The sequence below is a fragment of the Heloderma suspectum genome, chromosome 15, assembly GCF_057233095.1.
Source record: "Heloderma suspectum isolate Gila_16-S chromosome 15, 16-S_ref, whole genome shotgun sequence".
NCBI lineage: Eukaryota > Metazoa > Chordata > Lepidosauria > Squamata > Helodermatidae > Heloderma > Heloderma suspectum.
The window spans coordinates 20417470-20439398 of NC_139472.1; positions in this window are offsets into that span (position 1 = coordinate 20417470).

Below are 21929 nucleotides of genomic sequence, written 5' to 3' on the forward strand. Positions count from 1 at the left end.
CCAACCATTTTCAGATTGTTTTAATTTTTATTTTTTAGTGTTCTCTTAGGTCTGGAGGGTATATATGTCAGATCCAGTTCCATAGAGTTCTTGTTTATTTCCACTTCCAGTCCATTCCATGCTGGTTTTGTGAGGCTGTTGTTTTTTTATGGGGGGAAATTGTACAGATGTTTTTGCATGTTTTTGCATTTATTTTTCAAATTGTATGCAGTTTTTGTATGCATCCACCCATTTACTAAAGCATGTTTCTACATATTGTTGAAACATATGTACACATTTTTTGAGCATGTTTCAAACGTGCACATAGCATCGGATTTCCCTTTTCTGCAGAATGCATTGCAGGCCTGGAAAATGCATGGATTTATGAATGTGAAGTCATGTGGGTCATCATCCATTTCTGGTTCAGATTGGGGAATTCCATCAGAAACAATCTTGATGGGATGGATTCCTCACACATCCCTATTTTTACAATTCGTTGCAGGACAGATATAGAAGTTTATCTTTTTAAAATGAACACTTTTTTTCCCTCTGCCACAGTTTCAGGGGTTCTCTCAATGCCCAACAGCCATCATAAACCCCCTGAAAACCCTCACATACCACACTCTGTGGCTTGTGCAAATGGTGCAGGTAGACATGAGTGAATGAGCAATTTTCAATCATGCCAAGAGTCTCCAAACATCAGCCTGAGGCTTGTCTCTCCTCAATTTTCCCTTGTGTTCGTGATCACTGTTCCTTTTGCAGAAATAGGAAAATTGTGCAAAACCAACAGCCATGGGACATGAACAAAAAAATCCCCAGATTTTGGCAATGTTCCCCACAGACTAAATTATGGGTGATTTTAAACTTGCACATTTCGAGAAAGCCATGCATTATGAGTCAGTTGTGCATTTCTCAAAATTTGCACTTATTGAGAGAGTTGTGCATTTTGAGAAAGGTGTGCATTTTTCAAGTACATATTTTGCAAATGTGAACGCAAGTTCAGGAATTTGCAAACATTTTCAGAGAAGAGTGCTCCCGTTCATGTTTGGGATTGTTAACAGGTAGGGGTGTATGGATTCCACACTGTCCCTTCCGGTGGGGAATCCGGGGGGGGGAGGCAATCTGTTCCCCCCCCGGAATCCTCTGGAGCGGCTCCACTCTGCAAGGATTCTGGGGGGAGGGAACTGGCTTGGGGGCTGCTTGCCTTCCCCCCTGCCAGCCAGAGCCGTTCGCCTCCTCCCTGTCCCTGTCAATCGCCATGTCTTTTCTTTTTTTAAAAAAATGGTGATCGACAGGATGTGCTCATAGACTTAGAGTCATGAATCTTGTGCCTAGGTCTATGTGTCCATAGGCTTATATGCAAGATTCACGGCTCTATTTGCATATAAGTCTATGGGCACATCCTGCTGATCACCATTTTTTCTTTTTCTTTTAAATGGCGATCGGCAGGATGTGCCCATAGACTTATATGCAAAATAGAGCAGTGAATCTTGCGTATAAGCCTATGGGCACATAGATTTAGATGCAAGATTCATGACTCTATTTGCGTCTAAGTCTATGGGCACATCCTGCTGATCGCCTTTTTGTTTTTTAAGAAAAGTCATGGTGATCAGCAGGGACAGGGAGTTGGTGAACGGCTCTGGCTGGCAAGAAGCAGCTGAGTGCTGTTCCGCCTCCAGTCCTCATGGAGCAGAGGTAAGTGGTCCTGATCCACTGTGGATTCCTGAGGCCAGATTCCAAAGAATCTGGCCTCATTTGAATCTGCTGCAGATTTCTCTGACATCCCTATTAACAGGGCATTTTTGAGTGAATTGTGAACTGAAACAGAAATATCCAACATCCCTATTCAGAGGCTGTGGTGGTCCAGTTTCAAAGCCCATGAAGTGGTTTTGTTTATCAGCTTGGCCTATGGTGGTGCACTTAGACATTCACGAGATGTCTATGTACACCAGTTCCTGGAGAACATGGGCAGGAAGGTGCTGTTGCACTTGTGTCCTACTTGTGGGCTTCCCATGGACAGCTGTTTGACCTCTGTGTGAACAGGATGCTGGACTAAATGGACTTTGGTCTGATCCAGAAGGGCTCTTCTTATGTGCTTATGTTCTTGTGATATGTTTGTGAAGTCCAGAGGTTGAGAAACATCCAATAATTAACTTTTGTTATCAAGCAAATTAATAAAATCAACAGCTGCTCTCTATTTGTTGCCATATGAGAACTAACAGTGAAAGGCAGGGTGACCTTGCACAGCACCTTGGCTTTTATGTAGCTTCAGCAACTGATTTATGTGCTTAATTACATAGCTTCTGTTTCTGGAAATTCATTGGTTAAAGACTAAACAGATGTGTGCTTGTGTTTATTACGGAAGAGGTTTATGACTCTCTTTTTCTTTTGTTTTAATTACAACTTAAGGGTGAGAGGGAAAACATTCTTTCAAACGCTGGAAGCTAGGGAGAATTGATTGGGAAAAGAGTCCCTCAAATAAGTCAGGGCAAATGTCTAATTTGCCCAGTAGCCCCTTTTCATTTGGGCTACACAGTCCAGTTTTCTTTCATATCACAATCTCTTAAAATCCACCAGAATTTGGAAGAATGGTAGGCCCAGTTAGTGATGCTCAAGAATATAATGGGAAATGGAATACAATTAGAAACTTGCACAATTCGAGCAGAGATTGAATGGGAGAACTGCGCAAATCTCACCAATTTGTGTTTGTGCACATTTCCTCCATAGACTAAAGCTGAGCTGATTCAGTCTACTGAGGACACTTGTGCAAATTGGGAAATTTGCACAAATCAAGCTAGGAATCAGGAACAAGACAAATGTAAGCATACATTTGACAATTTGTGAATATTTCCAGCAGACATGTGTTTGCGCTTATGCCTGGAGCTCTGAATGGGGTGTGCTTGCATGTTTTGCAAGCAAAAATGAAATTCTCATACACCTCTATGCTAAGACGGGACACTCGTCATGCTGTAAGCCAGGTTATACACCCATATAACCCAGGCCCTACCCTGAGAACCAATCAGATTTGCTGGATGGCTTAAGGAGATGGAACACTGGATCAAGTCTGAGATGGGTTTGCTTGTCCCTCCGCTCTGCTTCTAGGGTGTTAATAAGGTTCCCAGCCAGAGCTTTTAGCATTGCCATCACTGACTACCCCATCCGCCTGCCCCCAGATTTAGCCATCATGATCTTGCTATGGACAAGGGTTCACATCAGTGGTGTGACTGGCCCAAACCATGGGATCCCCCCCCATAGCCAGAATTGTGGTTTGTTGTTGAATTGTGTAGTTTGCATTTTTGTCACCATTTCATTGTGGGTGCTGGAGGCACTGGAAATCATCCATAGCAGGGGTCAGTAGGGAGTGGGGCCCCTGGCCCCATTGGGGAATCCTCTTAAGATATTTTGGGGTACTGATTCAAAGCTAAGGAGGTATGAGAATTTCATTTTTGCTCTCAAACATACAAGTATGCCCTGCTCACAACTTTGAAGACGAGTGCAAGCATGGGCGTGTGCACATCTCAGTTGAAAATGTCTGTAAATTGCCAAACATGTGATGTCTGCGTATTTCCTAAATTTACACAAATATACTAACTTCATGTAAATTTCCACCATGGACTGAATCGGTCCCACTTTAGACTATGGAGGGAATGTAGGAAATCTGTGTAAATGTAGGAAATATGCACAAGTCGAACAGGGGAAAGTTGTGCAAGTTTCATATTCGATCACTGCTCGATTTGCACAATTTTCCCATTTATGTGGAGCCAGCTATGATTGCAAATGCAAATGGGAATCAGGCTGGTCACCTGATGTTCAGAGCACCTGATGTTCGCCCAGCCTGATGTTCGCCTGATGTTCACCTGATGTTTGCCTGATGTTCACCTGATGTTTGCCTGATGTTCACCTGATGTTCACCTGAAGTTCACCTGATGTTCGCCCAGCCCTATTCAAAGGTCAGCTCAGGGGCTGCCATGCCTGCCAAACACCCAAGTCTCAGAAACTGCCCAGAGTATCAGTTTATGCCATGGTGAGCCTGAGATTCCTCCCACTGCCATCATCACTATCCCATAATATGGGATGGGTTATTATTGGTAGGGCTGTAGGGATTATGTAAAATCTATCACGTCTGTGTTTTGCAGATTGTCAGGCGACTTTCATTCTATCATCTCTTCGTTTGTTTTTAATCTGTACAAATGCACATTTGTGTAATTTTGCATATGCAAAACATTTCCCCCAAATGCACATTTTCACACATTACTCTATGGGGGAAATGCACATTTCTGGGCATTTTAAAATATTATTTTGTGTATTTTTCTATGACAAAATTTACACAAAATTCAGGGAAGTTAGAAAGCTGGTCTGCAAGTCTTTTATGAAAATCTGGTTCCATTGCAGATTTCTCTGACATCCCTAATTATCAGTCAGCAGTTGGGCTGCCTGATGACTGGTTCCTTGCTCTATGCCACTCTGAACTCTGTGGCATGTAACCAGAAAGGTAGTGGTACATTTTGAAGTACAGACAGTCATCATGACAGTCTACATAGACATGCCCCCAGGGAGATGTTGTTTGTTTGTTTTAAATTCCGGCAGCTGCATCAGTTCTACAGAGGGATGGACTCACTTGTTGCTGCTACCTGCCTAGACAAGCCAGACTGCGGGAGCCCTGGAGGGCTCAGCGAGCAGTCCGGGAGTGCCCCACAGCTCCCACTCCTCAATGCCATATTTATGCATATTTATGCTGTAGCAGAGGTGGGGGGAGGAGCTGAGGGGTGATCCCTTGTTCCCCTCTCACCCCTGCTACCACAGCAGCTGTGATTGGGACAGGCTGGTTGTTTTACGTAAGTCTCTTACACTTACATAAAATGACCGGCCTGTCCCTGCTGCCGCCAGTGTCCCTGTAGCTGTAGTGGGGGTAAGAGGAGAGCATTTCCTTCTCACATCCCTGCTGCTGTGGCAGTGGCAACAGTGGGGACAGGCGGCTCACTGAGGGAGCAGGCACCCGTGTGCTTGCCCGACATAGAAGGCACCAAGTTAGGCAAGCACTGGGGTCCCTGAACTAGCATTCAGGGGATCAAGCCAGCCATTTCTCACCAGGCTTTGAGCCCCAACTGGACACCTGCACCACCCCTACTCAATCCATCTCAACAAACTACTTCTAACAGTCTTCACCTCCACCAGGAGCTGGTCTTATGTAAAGCTAATGGTTCTTAACTGCCAATTGAAGGCAACATCACTGCAAAACACTTTGCATCACATCAAGGGACTATATATTGTTGCGTGGATCATTCACTTCCCCTCCCACCAACTGTGAAGGTTGCAGCTAAGCTCAGAGGCAGCAGGGAATTCTGAGTTGGGATGTCAGGGAAATCTCAAAAAAAGGACTTTAGATTTCTGTGAATTGGACCCATGGATTCCACAGTGGACTGGTGTCTTCTGAGTTGTGTAGATTCTGTGGACTTGTAGGCCACACACACACACACACACACACACACTGTGTGGGATTGCATGCACATTTAGTAACATGAAAATACAAAAGTTACTGGAAAATATGCTATACACATCATTTAAAAACACAGTGTCAGGTTTCCCCTTATGACCTGGACCCCCTGAGCAACTCCTTAAAGATCTCTTGCCTCCTTAAGAGTCCTACCTTCCTTCTTTCACCTTCCTCTTTTTAGAAACATGGGGTTTAGGTTGTAGACATGGGATGATTGACCCTGAGTGATACAAAAGGCATTAAAAGAAAATAACAGTTGCAAAATGCAAGTTCCTTTACCCTTTGTTGCTTATTCGGTCAGTCACTTCCAACTCTTTGTGACTTCATAGACCAGCCCACGCCAGAGCTTCCTGTCAGCTGTCGCCACCCCCAGCTCCCCCAAGGTCAAGTCCGTCACCTCCAGAATATCATCCATCCATCTTGCCCTTGGTCGGCCCCTCTTCCTTTGGCCTTCCACTTTCCCTAGCTGTCCTTAGACTTCTCTAGGCTGATTCTTCCTGCTCACTCTTCAGACTCTGCTCTCACTTCAGGCTCTGGCTGTCTCCACTCTTACTGGCTCTCTGACTATCTTTATATACCCTCTTCCCTCAAAACTGGAAGTACTGCTTCAAACTTGGAAAAATGAAACTCAAGTGGAGAAATGAAACTACCCCTTTCATGGTTACCCCCGCCCAACAGAAAACTCCAGGCCTGTAAGCCTGACCTTTTCCCCTTTGCTTCTGTAGGCCTCAAACCTTCACAGCAGTATACTCATTATTGTATACAAACTGCCAAGGAATGGAGAAATGTTTATGTCAAGGTTCCACCATTTGCCTAGACCCGCTGAGCTGAGCTACTCTTTAAGGATCTCTTGCCTCCATAAGAGTCCCACTTTCCTTGTTTTAATCCTTTCTTTCCCAACAACATGGGGTTTAGGCTGTAGATGTGGGGTGATTGGCACTTCAGACACTTGAGTGTTAACCACAGCAGTTAACTGGCAGATTAAAGCAAGCAAATTACAACTAAAGGTATTCACACAATAGTGCTGAGTAATTCAAAAGGCATTAAGAGAAAATAAAAGTTGCAAAAGGCAAGTTCCTTTACCCTAGGGATGTACGAAAGTCACTTACCTGGTCTTGCAGCTTGCTTCGCAGTGGGGGGGAGGCGCTTCGCTTCTCCCCCCGAAGTTCAGGCCGGGGGGGAGGCTTCCCACCTCGCCCGGCTGAAATTCAGGCCGGGGGGGAGGCTTCCCGCCTCGCCCGGCCGAAATTCAGGCCGGGGAGAAGCGCCCCGTCTCCCCAGCCGCGAACTTCAAAAGAAAAAAAAAAAAAAAGCCCCGTGATAGGCTACGTAACGATTTACGTAGCCTATCACAGCTAGATCTGCAAAGTCAGCCGTGATAGGCTACGTTAATCATCACGTAGCCTATCACGGGTGACTTTGAAAAAAAAAAAAGCTCGTACGCAAATGGCGGCCCCCATAGAGAGCCGCCATTCGCGTTCCTTATTTGGTCCCTGTAGTCTACGTAAAGATTTATGTAGACTACGGCGAAAATAAGGGCAACGCTATTTGTCGAAAGACCGGCTGCCGCCCCCGCCCCAGCCGAAGACCTGCCGAACCACCGCTGGGACCCGCCGCCGGGAGCGACATTCGTGAAATGTAAGTCCCATCCCAGGGGGGGGCGGGGGGCGGGGGGCGGAGAATTTCTCCCTGAACCTTCGGAGGACCGAATGCGTTGGCACTCGGCCCCCCGAAGTTTCGGGGAGAAATTCTCCCCCATCCCTACTTTACCCTAGCTGCATTTAGACTTCTTCAGGCTGCTGCTTCCTGCTCCACTCTTATTGACTCTGCTCTTTCTGCTCTGGTCTTTCTGACTCTGTCTTTCTATACCCTCCTCCCTCAAAACCGAAAGTACTGTTTCGAACCTGAAGAAATGAAACCTAACTGGGGAAATGAAACTGAAACTTAACAAGAGAAATGAAACTACTCCTCTCAGGGATGCCCCCTCTCTCCAAAACCTCCAGGCTTCTAAGCCTGACCTTTTTCCTTGCCTCTGTAGGCCTCTGGCCTACACACACACAAACACAATGGTTTATACATATCAGCTACCACTTTGTAGCACTCTTTTGCATGTGCGCCCTCTGATCATTGATTGCATGCCAATCTAAGAAAAACATGCAAAACGTTACATGCAAGCAAACATTACATAAATCGCGGTGGGCATTTCTGAATCCTTTTCTGAAGGGGGCAGATCCGACTCCATCAATGAGCAGATATTGGAACAAAAGACACCTGACAATCCATGAACCACACATGGAATGGATTAAACAAATTCTCTGCATCCCTAATTCTGGGTGGGTGGCAGACAACATCTGCACCCCTGCAAGCTAAAAAACAAAAGTGCTGCTGCTGTATCCCCACAAATGCTGGTGCCGCTACAGGACTGCATGTAACCAATACCATATAACCCACTTAAACCTGTGTATATTTCTTGCTCCTGAGCTTCAGCTCACCCCATGGTCCAGGTGAACATTCGCTTCCTTTGTTCCCAACCCTAATGCATTTGACATGGAAATGCCATGAATAGAACAAGTTCTTCAGAGTTTAGCTATTAATGATTAGACCCCAGAGGAGCATTTATAATAGACGACCATTCTCCGTTATCCTTAAGCGTTGGCTGAGGTTGTCTTCTGCAATAAAGCTGGTCGCACCATTGCCCCATTAACATGTGTTGAATGATTGCATACATATCAGCCAGAATGTTCTCCACCATTTGGAGGATGGGGAAAAACAAAGACTACAGGAAACTGAACGCTCATACCAAGTGTAGTCCTCTTGATACAAATGGGAGCCATTTTTCAGAAAGAAGCATGTCTTCAGCATTTACATGGGTATGCCCCACACACCCCTTTTCCTTAGAAAATGTGATACATGCTTTTGCACTTTATTTCAAAGGCTTCCTTTCCCTTTCTTAAATGACCCACTTACTTGAAGAGATCTGTGCATTGCTAATCACCCAAATGGGCAAAAAACATTGCTTTTTCCAAACCACTGGCAGGTTCTTACAGAGATTGTGATGAAAGAAGACTTTTGCAAAGGAAGTTGAGTTTTAAAAATGCTGGAGTCAGACCTACAAGACCTGGTTTCAAATTCTGCCTACCAGCGAGTGCTCTCAGAGGGATCATTGACATATGAAAGATCAAGTGATGACCAGGGATGTACGGACTGTGTAAAATCTGCTCTGTTTTTCAGAGATTGTCAGGTGCCTTTTGTTCCGTCATCCGCCCACAGACAGATGCATTTTTTTTCATCATGTGGAAAAAGATGGACATAATTGTGTAAGTATTTACGTAAATATTTTCATAATTTCCCCTTGTATTTAGCGTATTGTCCCCTATTCCATTCAATGTTTCCTCTGCAGAAACATATGTATTTTCCTATGAATGTGTAAATTTCAAGAAAGCTAAAAAAAAAATCATCTGAAAGACCACGGACTCCATGCGGTTTGAGGGGGTCACTCAGCGGCGGATTCTACAGGTCAGATTCTTAGAAATCCGGGCTCATTTTAATCCGTCTTGAATTTCTCCAGCATCCCTTCGGATACCCGCTCCCTCCACAAAATCCAGGCCTCTAAGCTTGACCTTTTTCCTTGCCTCTGTAGACCTCAAACCTACACACACACACACACACACACACTGGTTTATATATATCAGTTCTGACTTCAGCTACCACTTTGTAGCACCCTTTTGTGTGTGTGCGCTCTGCTCATTGATTGTATGCCAAGCTAAGAAAAACATCCAAAATGTTACATGCAAGCAAACATTACATAAATTGCGGTGGACATTTTTGAATCCTTTTCTGAAGGGGGGCAGATCTGATTCTATCAATGAACAAATATTGGAACAAAAGACACCTGACAATCCATGAATCACAATGGAATAGATGAAACATATTCTCTGCAAATTCTGAGAGATCCAAGCTCATTTTAGTCCATCTCAAATTTCTCCCTAGTGATGACTACCATGTATGAATGGGCAATTAGAAACACAACAGATAGTACTGGCATTAGAGACAGAGTGGGTTGGATCCAGACATAGGAATACTTAGAGATCAATTGAAATCAGTGGTACTTAAGTTAGTCATTGATTTCAGTGTGTATAGTCTAAGTATGACTATGCCTGGATTGAAACTGAGAATTCCTGAGAAAAATTCTGAGACGTTCCTTTTTTTTTCAAAAACATAAGAAGAGTCCAGACCAAAGGTCCATCTAGTCCAGCATTCTGTTCACACAGTGGCCAACCAGCTGTAGACAGGAAACCCACAAGCAGGACATGAGTGCAACAGCACCTTCCTGCCCATGCTCCCCAGCAATTGGTGTACGTAGGCTTACTGCCTCTGACATTGGGCATACCATAGAGACATCAGGACTAGTAGCATTAATAGCCTTCTCCTCTAAACCCCTTTTAAACTCATCCAGATTGGAGGCTATCGCCAAGTCTTGTGGTAGCAAATTCCATAGTTTGACTATGCCCTGTCGGACAAAGGGCTTCTTTTTATCTGTCCTGAATCTCCCACAAATCAGCTTCATGGGATGACCCCAATGGGTTCTAGTATTATGAGAGAGGGAAGAAAATCCTTGTTCACATTCTCCACATCAAGCATCATTTTGTACACCTCTATCATGTCTTCCCTTACTCACATTTCCCTTCCTTTCCCCCCAAAAAAACTAAACAATTCCAGCTGTTGTCATCTTCCCTCATAAGGGAGTTGCTCCAGCCTCTTGATCATTTTAGTTGCTCTTTTTCTGCACTTTGCAGAAGGCCGCTTTGCAAAATTATATCTGAATATTCTCCAACCTTTTTGTAGTGGCCACCCCCCCACCCCACCCCACAATGACTTGGAATGAAGCTGGGGGTGGCACACTTTGGAGGATGCAAAATGGGGGCCAGGATGCCAGCACAGAAACTGCTGCTGCCATTCACAGCTACAGCTACAGCAAACAACACAGAACAAACACTGTGGAGGAAAAAGACTAGAGGCCATGTCTCAGTGGTAGACCAGCTACTTTGCATGTAGAAGGTCCCAGGTTCGATCCCCAGCATCTCCAGGTAGGGGTGGAAAAACTCCTGCCTGAAACCCTGGAGAGCCGCTGCTGCCAGTCAGTGTCGACAATACTAGGCTAGATGGACCAAGTGTCTGTCTCTGTATAAGCCAGCTTCCAAATGCTCCTAAAGGTGCAATACCGCACCTTATAAGGGTAAGCCCCACCCCTGAAAGGTGTTGGAGAACTGCAACACCATGTGCAGAGTAGGGATGTCAGAGAATTCCACCCCGGAATCCGTGGTGGAACGGCCTCCCCCCCCCGCCACCCTGTGGAATCCGCCCGGGACGGAGCGTACCTGGCGGCGGATGTGGCGGCTCCAGCAGCTCTGGTGGCAGCGGATGTGGCGGCGGCGGCGGCTCCGGCTGGTCTCCTGGCCACTGCCGGGCTGCTGCGGCCACAAATGGCGGCCGTCGTAGCGGCCGCCATTTGCGTGGCTGCCTTTCTTCCTGATAGCCTATGTAAATACTTATGTAGCCTATTACGGCAAAGAGCAGGGGCACAAATGGTGTAGCGGCCACCATTTGTGGCCACAGCAGCCCAGCAGTGGCCAGAATTCTGGCTGCGGCCGGCCCTGGCCAGCCGCTCCACGGAGTCACCACGGAGCGAAGCCGGCAGGGGAGGATTCCGGGGGGAGGGACAGAGTGTCTCCCCCCCACTGCGGATGCCCCAGAACGGAGCAAGGTAAGTGTTTCGTACATCCCTAGTGCAGAGGCTGCCACAGATAAAGCACAGATGAAACTTCCACGTCTCCTCCAACACCATAGTATTCGACGAGCTCAGCCTATATGTTCAGCGGCTCTCATGAAGTGTACAGCAGTTTAGTGCACAGAAATGAAGCAATGAATAAAAATGAAACAAACACACTTGAAAACCAGCACATTTTCATATCGACGCAGGGGAGCTGTGGGCGGGGATTCATGAGCAGGGGGGATGGATCAGATCCCATTGGGATCGTCAGTAAGAGGTGGAAGGTAGTCCAGGTAGATTCCGATTGACAAGGGATATGGTGAGCTATTCTGAGCCAATCCAAATCCAGATTAGGAGAGTTTGTTTCTAGTCCTGTCTGTGAGGATTAGTCTGCAACAGCCAGTTCACCCTTGCATATTTGATGCTGTAGTTCAGGGGTGGTTAAATTGTGGCCTCCGGGTGAATGTGCTCCCCTATTCTTCCTTACCTGATCCCGCAGCTTGCTTCGCGGTGGGGGGGAGGTGCTCCGTCCCTCCCCCTGAAATTCTGGCCGGGGGGGGAGGTGCACCGTCCCTCCAGCCGCGAATCTCATCTCCTGCCGGGACGCAAATGGCGGTGGCCGTAGCCGCTGCCGTTTGCGTCCCTGCAGCCAGCCGTGATAGGGTATGTAAATGTTTACATAGCCTATCACGGCTGACTTTGGAAAAAAAAAGAAAAAACGCGTACGCAAATGGTGGCGGCCATGGGCGCCGCCATTTGCGTTCCTTATTTGGGCACGTGTAGTCTAATTAAACTACGGTGAAAATAAGGGCAACGCTATTTGCGTTCCCCTTATTTTCACCGTAGTCTACATAAATGTTTACGTAGACTACACGTGCCCAAATAAGGAACTCAAATGGCGGCGCCCATGGATGCCGCCATTTGCGTACGCGCTGGGTTTCCCCCCCCCAAAGTCAGCCGTGATAGGCTACGTAAACTTTTACGTAGCCTATCATGGTTTTTTTTTAAAATCTAGCCGTGATAGGCTACGTAAATCTTTACGTAGCCTATCACGTTTGTTGTTGTTTTTTTACTTGGAAATGGCAGCAGTGGCAGCCGTTTGGAAGATCAGCCGCCGCTGCCGCCGAACCACCACTGAACCGCCGCCGAACCGCTGCCAGGAGCCGCCAGCGCCAGGGACATTCGACAAAGGTAAGTCCCATTCCGGGGGTGATGGGGGGTGGCAGACCGTTTCTCTGCCAATTTTGGGGGGCCGAATGCGTTGGCATTCAGCCTCCCGGAGATTCGTGGAGAAATTCTCCAAGATCCCTACTTTTGTGGCCCCATCACACCTACCGCCATGTCACCAAATTTGGAAGTGCAGCAGCAGCAAAAGTAATATTAGTTTACTGCTCAAATTCAGTAGCCAATTACGATGGGACCTCAGAAAGGATGGATGTAGCTTGTTTTCCAGCTAAATTTGTCCTTTCTAGGGCTCCACAGTGATTTTCTACTACATTTCAGTGGCAAAGCACCAGTTCAGTGACAACCTTGGGTCAGTCTTGGGGTTGGAAGTGGCCCCCAAGTTACCCAGCCCTGCTCTAGCTGACCCATGGCAGCAGCCCGACATATGAAATGGTCAAGAGAAAGTCATGCTAGGAGAAGGAACAAAATGCAAATAATTAGGGATGTATGAGAAATTTGTTTCAGTTCAATTTTTTAATTAGGATTTTCCCAGCTCATGCCTTCCAGACCAAGCATGGACTCAGACGTAATCTGTGGTCGAAGTCCATACATTTCTGAGTTTGCAATCTCATTCATGCCCCCCCGCAATGAGTTTGACAGCATGTGTACATTTGAAAATTGATGTAAAAATATGTACATTTGGAAAATGCACACCAATATTCTTTAATCAATAGGAGAAATGTGTACATTTCAAAAATGCGCACAATTGATGGGTACATTTGGGGAAATGCACACAAAAATATGCAAGGATTTTCATGCAAAAACAAAAACAAAGCCGGTAATCTGATATGGACTTTAGTTGGAACAAGTTTCAAGATGGAATTTGGAGAACTTTGGCAAGCTCACGTTTTGCTGATTCGCGCATCCTACATATAATCAGGATTGTGAGTGAAACTCGCCAAGGTCAAAAGGAGATATTTTTGTGGGAGGGGGGATAGAATTAAAAGAGCATTCCAGGAGGAGGGCTGGGAGCCCACAGCACTCTTTCAAAGGAATGAGCACGGTTGAAACCATTAATGGGTTGATGTGGCATTGCTGGTAGCACTTTTGTATTAGAAGTGGCATTTAAGCCGAATAACCATTTCATTTTCAATTAGGAGTGCACATGAATCAGGCACCTCACAGCTGGTGTTTCACTGCTGGAAATAAACTGCACAAATAACCAATAAGAAAGAGAGATTCTCCTTCCACCCCCCAGAAAACTCCCTTGGAAGAGAATGTCAGAGGTATAATATTCACCTGAGGGTTGCATACATACTTTACATAGAGGAGCTCTGGAAATTCTCAAGGTGAATCATGCCAGTCCTGGATTCAGAGATTTCTGGAGAGGACAGGCCTCGCTTCAGTTATCCATGCGCTAGTGACATCCAGGCTGGACTACTGCAATGTGCTGTGTGTAGGGCTGCCTTTGAAGATGGTCCAGAAACTTCAGATGGTGCAGAATGCGGCCGCCTGAGTGTTGGTGGGGGGTGAGGCAATTAGATTATATAACACCTATACTTGTAAGCTGCACTGGTTACCGTTGTGTTTCTGAGCCCAATTTAAAGTGCTGGTTTTGCCCTTTAAAGCCTTAAATGGCTTGGGGCCAAATTATTTGAAAGGCCACCTTCACCCATAGCATCCTGCCTGCACTTTAATATCAGCAAGAGAGGCCCTTCTCATTTGCCCATCTGTGAGCAGTTAGGTAAGCGACCACATGAGAGAGGGCCTTTTCTGCAGTGGCCCCACACCTCTGGAATAAGTTGCCATCGGGGGTCTGCCAAGCCTCATTGTTACAGGTTTTTAAGAAGGTCCTGAAAACTTACTATTGTACTCTGTCCTTCCCCTGATTATGTTTTATCTGTCTGGGTTGTAGCTGCAGTTGTTTGCTATCAGTTTTATTTTATGGTGGGGCCACCAATTATGCTGGAATACTTTAAAACCTCCTAGTAGCTGGTATGGGGCCGTGGTGGCTTAGTGGTTAAGACGCTGAACTGCAGACTGGAAGGTCGGCAGGGCAGCAGTTTGAGACCCGTGTGCTGCGTGACAGAGTGAGCTCCTGTCTTCAGTCCCAGCTTCTGCCAACCTAGCAGTTCGAAAGCAAAAAATTGCAAGTAGATAAATAGGTACTGCCTCGGCGGGAAGGGTAACAGTGTTCCATGCTCCTCGGTGTTCAGCCATGCCGGCCACATGACCACGGAAGCGTCTTCGGACAGTTCTGGCTCTTCGGCTTAGAAACGGGGATGAGGACCGCACCCTAGAGTTGGACACGACTGGTTGGGGACACCTTTACCTTTTACCTTTAGTAGTTGGTATAAGAGCCTTACGTGCGAGATGCGCATCGACACTGGAGACATGATGAACTAGTAAACAAATAATGTATTAAAGGGATATTTTGTACATGAGGGATGACTAATATTTACGGTGTGGTTTTAAGAGACTGCTTAGTGACAATTACTTAGGCCTCAAGAGACACTGTTGCTGCTACAAGCCTCTAATGGCTGCTTTTATCTCAGGCCAAATTTCTTAGCCGCCCCACTCAAGCTCAATACATGAGCAACCAGGCCCAGCTCTTGGGTACCACCTTCTCTGACGCCAAAGCTCCTCCTGTTGTATTTCTGGCTGCATGGACAGTTGATCTGGGTTTTTACTGCCTGCTTGTATAATGGTATTCTGGCAAGGTCTTAAGGCAGCCTCCTGGCATAACACTGCCACCTGCTCCCTACACCTGATCTTCACCAGCCACATACGGTTATCCTAGAGAGAAGGAATAGCTTATTGTTCAGGCCTTAGCTATTCCCTTTCTCCTCAGCTTCCTCCTAGCCCTTCCAAAACACCAGATACCAACTGCTAGACATTCTTCCTCTCTGACTACCACAGACTCCCTCCCTTAGCTGTCATGCCATAACTGTCATTTACTAAACACTCTTTCCCACCTAGCTAGAATCTCCGGCCGACTGAAATTGAATTTATCTGATCCTAGGCCCCATTTATTGGGACCGCGGCGGCTTAGTTAAGACACTGAACTGCAGACCGGAAGGTCGGCAGGGCAGCAGTTCGAGACCCGAGTGCTGCGTGATGGAGTGAGCTCCCGTCTTCAGTCCCAGCTCCTGCCAACCTAGAAGTTCGAAAGCAAGAAATTGCAGGTAGATAAAGAGGTACTGCTTTGGCGGGAAAGGTAGCAGCGTTCTGTGCACCTCGGTGTTCAGTCATGCTGGCCACATGACCGCGGAAGCGTCTTCGGACAGCACTGGCTCTTCGGCTTAGAAACGGGGATGAGCACCGCACCCTAGAGTCGGACACGACTGGCTGGGGACACCTTTACCTTTTTAGGCCCCATTTAACAATATCCAGAACAACTGTCTCTCCCACTCCCCACATCTACACAGGCCTTTCACAGTAACAAACAAGGCCTTGAGCCTACTCAGATACATGATTGCCTCACAGAGGCCACACAAAGCAGACATTACAGAGCAACAATAGTTATATATAGGCAGTTCTTCACACCTGGCTATCAGCCAAAAGAGCCATGCTCAATAGTTCTGGATAGAGATGGGAGAATCAGCCAGGCTTGAACACTTGAAGGCTCTCCTATTTCCACCTTGAAGGATATTTTGCTTCACTGCAGTTCCTGAATGTGCATGTGGTTCTTTTTGTTCAAATGGGAACAGTATGGCTGCTTTGTTATTTCTTTTTTTAAGTGTGCACCCAAACATGTCCTTCCCTGCACTGACTAAAGCATGAAAGTGCTCCCCCCTCCAAAATGTGCATGATAAAATACACATTTTTTTTCTATCAAACACATTTTCTGAATGTGACCGCAAGCTTGAGAACATGCGAGGTTTGCCCGGAAAATTTGCTTGCGTTCACATTTGCTTTTGTGGGTTGCAAACAGGGCAAATTCTAGGGGTGGACGAAAGTCACTTACCTGTCCTCGAAGCTTGTTCGCGGTGGGGGGGAGGCGCTTTGCTGCTTCCCCCGCGAAGTTCAGGCCGGGGGGGGAGGCTTCCCGCCTCGCCCGGCCGAAATTCAGGCCGGGGAGAAGGCGCCTCGCCTCGCCCGGCCGCGAACTCCGAAGTTTTTTTTTTAAACGCCCCCGTGATAGGCTACGTGACGATTAACGTAGCCTATCACGGCTAGATCTGCAAAGTCAGCCGTGATAGGCTACGTAAATCGTCACGTAGCCTATCACGGGTGACTTTAAAAAAAAAAAGCGCGTACGCAAATGGCGGCCCCCATAGGGAGCCGCCATTCGCATTCCTTATTTGGTCGCTGTAGTCTACGTAAATCTTTACGTAGACTACAGCGACCAAATAAGGAACGGGAATGGTGGCTCCCTATGGGGGCCGCCATTATCCGTACGCGTTTTTTTTTTTTAAAGTCACCCGTGATAGGCTACGTGACGATTTACGTAGCCTATCACGGCTGACTTTGCAGATCTAGCCGTGATAGGCTACGTTAATCGTCACGTAGCCTATCACGGGAGCGTTTTTTTTTTCTTTTATTGGAATGGCGGGGGCGGCAGCCGGTTGAAAGATCGGCTGCCGCTCCCACCCCGGACGAACACCCGCTGAACCGCCGGCTGGACCCGCTGCTGGGAGGGACATTCGGCAAAGGTAAGTCCCGTCCCGGGGGGGTGTGCGGGGTGCGGGGGGGTGCGGAGAATTTCTCCCCGAAACTTGTTCGGGGGGCCGAACACGTTGGCGCTCGGCCCCCCGAAGTTTCGGGGAGAAATTCTCCGCCATCCCTAGCAAATTCTGATAAAAGGAATGAATCAAAATGAAGTTCTCATATGGTCCCTGGAACAATAGTTCTGGCCAATGGCGAACATGGACATACGTAGTTGAGGAACACGCAGATCAGCTACTGTATGGCCACCCAATAGAGAGATAAAAGAGGACTTGTGAGAAAGAAGGGGCACATTAACAACATAAGACGTGCCATGCTGGATCATACCAAGTCCTTCTCCTCCAGCATCCAGTTCACACAGTGGCCAACCAGCTGCCTGTGGGGAACCTCTAAATAGGACATGAGTGCAACAGCACCTTCCCGCTTATGTTCCTGAGCAACTGGTATACATAGGCATACTGCGTCTAAGGGTGGACGAAAGTCACTTACCTGTCGTCGAAGGACGTTCGCGGTGGGGGGGAGGCGCTTCGCTGCTCCCCCCGCGAAGTTCAAGCTGGGGGGGAGGCTTCCCATCTTGTCCCGGCCGAAATTCAGGCCGGGGAGGAGGCTTCCTGCCTCACCCGGCCGCGAACGCGAAAGTTAAAAAAAAAAAAACGCCCCCTGATAGGCTACGTGACGATGGATAGCGTTGCCCTTATTTTCGCCGTAGTCCACGTAAACATTTACGTAGACTACAGCGACCAAATAAGGAACGGGAATGGCGGCTCCCTATGGGGGCCACCATTATCCATACGCGCTTTTTTTTTTTAAGTCACCCGTGATAGGCTACGTGACGATTCACGTAGCCTATCATGGCTGACTTTGCAAATCTAGCCGTGATAGGCTACGTGAATCGTCATGTAGCCTATCAGGGGGCATTTTTTTTTTCTTTGATTGCAATGGTGGCGGCGGCAGCTGGACCGGCTGCCGCTCCCGCCTCTCTCGAACACCCGCCGAACCGCCGGCTGGATCCGCCACCGGGAGGGACATTCGGCGAAGGTAAGTCCCGTCCCAGGGGGGGTGCGGGGGGTGGGGGGGTTCGGAGGATTTCTCCCCGAAACTTGTTTGGGGGGCCAAACACGTTGGCGCTCGGCCCCCCGAAGTTTCGGGGAGAAATTCTCCGCCATCCCTAACTACGTCTGATAGTGGAGACAGCATATAGCCTTCAGGACTAGTGGCCATTGATAGCTTTATCATGCATTAATTTATCTAATCCCCTTTTAAAGCCATCCAAATTGGCAGAGAATTCCATAGTTTGCCTGCATGCTGTGTGAAGACGTACTTGCTTTTCTCTGTCCTAAATCTCCCACCAATCAGTGTCAAGGGATGACCACGTTGGATTATCTTGTTATGAAAAAGGTAGGGATGGTGCGGGCGCCCAATTCTGCTCGGGAATCCGGTGGAACCCGCACCCCCTGCCCGTGACCCCAAGATATGCTCGCCGAGCCCCTTCCCCTCCTTGCCCCATGCCCACGTGGCTGAGGCTCCTGCACTCACCCAGGTGGTGGCATCAAGCTCTGCAATCGCCATTTTTGGGGGGGAAATGGCGACCATGAAAAAATGCACATTCACATCTATGCAAAATGGGCCCATGAATAGCCCATATAGGCAAGATTATAGGCATTTGCTTGCTTGTAGTCTTGCATGTATAGGCCATTCACAGCCCCATTTTGTATATGCGTGCATGTGCATTTGCAAAAATACGCATATTTCCATATGCACGAATATGTTCATTTTCGCAAAAGCGCATATTCGTGTATATGCAAAATGGAGCCGTGAATGGCAAACAAATGCCTGTAACTTTCCTATATGGGTATTCACAGCCTTATGTTTTGCATTTTCAAAGAACGGCAACTGTGCAGCTTGACCAGGCCACCCGGATGAGTGAAGATGGCTCAGCGAGCAGCAAGGAGCTTGAGCATGGGTCCAAGTGCATACAAGCAGGGGCAGGGGCTGAGCGGGTGCCCAGAGAACCCGGACCGGGGGGCAACTACCCACCCCTAGAGAGGGGGAGAGAAGGTGCCTCCCCATCCACTTCCTCTACATCATGTATAATTTTGTACACCTCTATCATGTCTCCCCTCAGTCACCTTTTCTTCACGGTTTGTGGCATTCCCTCGAAAACACACACACACACACACACACACACTGCTCATTATCTAGGAATTTCCTCAATTAAAGACCTCACATCTTTTCATGGCTATGTCAGTACCCAAGAGGGATGGGACACAGTGGTGCAGAATCAAAGGGAAGAGGGGAAGGAGGTGGCTGAGGGAATGGTAGTGATGTTGATGCCCCTTACAGAATTGAGGGTCACACGAGACTATGAGTGGGAAGAAGCAAGGTCCACGGAAAGAAAGTTAGAGCAAAGCCAAATGGGGAGGAGAAACTGAGGCATGCAGTTGCTCACCAATCCACCCCCCCATTGTTTTGGCTACATACCGATAGACTTGCCCACAATTTAGTGAGCACCTTGTTAGTAAGTATTCATTTATTCACAGCAGTTGCTTGGAGTGCATTGTTGCACAAGACCTGTTACTTCAGACATCTGGAGGCTTCAGAAAGGACTCTAGTCTGCCTTTAGCACAGCTGGGGAACCTATTTCATCCTGAGGGCCAAATTCAATTTTGGAGAAACCCCTGGAGGCCACATTCCAGTGGTGGGTGGGACTGAAGGCAAAAAGGGGTGAGTAGCTCAGCCTCAGGAGAGGCATTTCAACCTTTCAGAATAGGGGCGGGGGGAGTGCACAAAAGCTGGGAAACCATGAAATGATCAGTGATTGATGGAAAGAGGTGCAGCCAAGGGAAGAGCGTGGCCATCTGGGGAACTGTGGAGTGTTAGAATGGGACCCCAAGAGGGCCCAATTTGCCCTCCACACGCGCGCCAGGCCTGGGGTTCATCACTAGTGCTGTGCCAAAAAATTACCCCCCACATGCCTTTGACCCTTCTCATTCAATTTGGAAGAAAAGACTTTGCTTTTGAAAAGAAATTCAAAGGAGAAGGAATTTCATAGAAATTCTCATGGGTTGGGTTTGGGATTCTTGTGTTTACTTTACTTATGAGGTGGCCATGGAGCATACAGAGACTCATTGTGCAACAATCTCTGTGGCAGCCTGCAGCCTCCTGGGCTTCTCACACTTCAGTTACAGCCATCATGAGGAAGATGGCATGACGTAATTCCTCCCGTGAGGCTTTTTCCATTCAGGACATGCAGCTGGCCTGGGAGGCTGCAGAGCAGTGGAGAGATGTGTAATAGAGAGAGGAAACACACACAGCACCCTCGGCCACCTTGCAGTAGGGATGTCAGAGAATTTCTCCACGAATCTCAGGGAGGCCAAATGCCAGCGCATTCGGCCCCCCGAAATTGGTGGAGAAACAGTCCGCCCCCCCACCCCCCCCGGGATGGGACTTACCTTTGGCGAATGTCCCTCCCGGCGGCGGCTCCCGGCGGCGGCTCCCGGCGGCGGCTCCCGGCGGCGGTGCGGCGGCAGTTCGGCGGTGGCGGCGGCCGGTCTTCCGACTGGCTGCCGCCGCCATTTCCAAGTGTAAAAAAAAACAAACATACACAAACGTGATAGGCTACGTAAAGATTTATGTAGCCTATCACAGCTAGATTTTCAAAAAACACCGTGATAGGTTACGTAAATCCTTACGTAGCCTATCACGGCTGACTTTGGGGAAATAAAAGTGCGTACGCAAATGGTGGCACCATAGGCGCTGCCATTTGCGTTCCTTATTTTGGCTCGGGTAGTCTACGTAAAGATTTATGTAGACTACGGCGAAAATAAGGGCAACGCAAATAGCGTTGCCCTTATTTTCACCGTAGGCTACATAAATGTTTACGTAGACTACCCGTGCCCAAATAAGGAACGCAAATGGCGGCACCCATGGGCGCCGCCATTTCCATACGCACTTTTTTTTTTTCAAAGTCAGCCATGATAGGCTACATAAGGATTTACGTAGCCTATCATGGCTGACTGCAGGCCAGGGACGCAAACGGCGGCGGCTACGGCCACCGCCATTTGCGTCCCAGCAGGACAACAGGATTTGCTGCCAGAGAGACGGGGCGCCTCCCCCCCCAGCCAGAATTTCGGGGGGAGAAATGGAGTGCCTCCCCCCCACCGCGAAGCAAGCTTCGGGATCAGGTAAGTGACTTTCGTCCATCCCTACCTCGCAGTGATTAGGTAAGCTCAAAAACCAAAAGAAATCCAAAATTCTGCCTCAGAAAAGTGGAAGCCTCATCACAGGGGATGCTGTTGCCACCCACAGAAATAGTGCAATAAACCAAAAACCCTTCAGAAAAAAAGAAAGCAGCTGTGCTACAACCCCTGTCAATAGTAAGCCCTATCTGTGAGAAACTGTTGGAGAATTCCTCCTCCCCTAGGAGAAATTGTCCCCTCCAATTTCTCTTCCCACAAATAGGCTGGAGAATTTGGAGAGGCCATTTGCACACAGCTCTATTCCTCACATCTGGCCATAGGCGAATTTGAAGTGGTGATCCATATATCCATATCAAAGATTCCAGGGCTAAAGAGCCCCATGAATGGGAGCTCGCCTGCCCTGCTGCCAGGGCCTGTTGGTGATCAGACCTCAGAACCCCTTTGCGGTGCAGAAGGGGAAAGGGTCATGTCAGGATGGGTTCTGCTCTGTGGATTTTTGGTGAAGAGCCATATGAAATCATTCCACTCCAGCAACCCTCTTGGGTGGTTTTCAGAATAACTCCCACAGATCACTCCAAGTACCCCTGACCTGATGTCTCTCTGCATGACTGATGTCTCTATGATGCCACAATCATCTAGTGTTTGTTTGTTTTTG